The sequence below is a fragment of the Zeus faber genome (genome assembly GCF_960531495.2).
Source record: "Zeus faber genome assembly, chromosome: 15".
NCBI classification, from domain to species: domain Eukaryota; kingdom Metazoa; phylum Chordata; class Actinopteri; order Zeiformes; family Zeidae; genus Zeus; species Zeus faber.
Genome location: NC_137194.1, coordinates 27,365,615 through 27,367,070, shown reverse-complemented (window position 1 = coordinate 27,367,070; position 1,456 = coordinate 27,365,615).

Below are 1,456 nucleotides of genomic sequence, written 5' to 3'. Positions count from 1 at the left end.
GTCTGGGCGAAACTTTCAAGGCTATTATCTCAGAATCATGGTTTGCCACACCCTTGTCATTAACAGGTCATGGCTTTAAAAATATTTGCTTGATTTGCACAAGTGAGACATTGTTTGCTAGCTCTGATTCTCCACTTTCAAATACAAAAAAAAAAAAAATCTCAAAAGCCGCCAAATGACCCTATCACATATTTGGAGCAGGAATTAGTGAAAATCCTTTACAAAACTACTGGACATAGCAATATGCCAAGTTTTTGCTACTTCGGGTAGGGCGGTGGAGTGGGATGAGTTTGTGAAGCGGGGCGCTTTGTGACATCATCATCCAATTTTTTATATATGTGTAGATTGTGGCTCTGGGGGTCCTTCGCAAACCCTACCTGACCGAATCCCACTGCAAATTTCAGTGCCACTTAAATGCCTGAGCTGTCAATTGAAATATTTGCCTTCTGGAGCACCAGAAATCGTACTTTTATCGTCATCGCGACATGAACACATCTCAAAAAATTGCCTGAAACGCGATGAATAAGAAAAAACATTTTATTTTCACGGGCCATGTATAGTAAGCTGGCAGAATTCAAACGTTGACATTCCTTACTCACCCCAGTCAGTTAAAAACATATTCCGTGTTTGTGTCCTCACACATTGAGTTTGCTTGCAGATCCAGTGCAAGGGGTCTGGATCGTGTCCCTGGTATTTTAGTCCCAAAAGTTGATAAAGTTGATGAATGTCTCTGAGGGCTTTCACATGCAGTGTGTTCCATTTGAATGGAAACCTGTCATTGAGAACATGTTGTAGTCCACAATTGTGATTTCCTTCCAGAGACACCGTGGGACTCTGTGGACTTATTTGAGGACAGGTAGTAGACGGCCACGTTCTAATTTTTTAAGGATAGAGTAATAACAGGCCAAAAGTGTATTGACCTTCATAGTAAACTCTCCATCATAGGCACCCGCCTCCAGCCGATCCCTCCCCCTCTGATTGTGCTGACTGTGCTGACGGTGTGCCAGTGATTGCCGCGGCAAAACAAAATAAAATAAACATTTTAGATGAAGGTTATTTTATTAGACTTAGTTTTCCTTCCTTTCCTAAGCAGCTGCCAATTGTGCCCCGATCGCTACCTCTCTGACAGTACCGACTGTGGCCATGGCATGCCTTGGATCTTAATATATTTTTGATATATTCTAGTCAAGTCAAGTATTCACATCGGTCTATATTTAGATGTTTCAATGTATTCAAGCGTTACTTTAAAAACGTTTTTTCTCTAGGACGCAGAGCCGACGTACCGGAAGTAGCCAAGTGAAGGGACCGGGGTTGGGGGAGTGGGTATGGGGGAGGGGTGGTGGAATAGGACGCTCACATCAACATCCAAATTGTTATAAATGTGTAGATTGTGGATCTGTGGCCGCTACACACATTGGGCGTGCGCTACGCTCTACACTCCATTGGTGTGTATTGG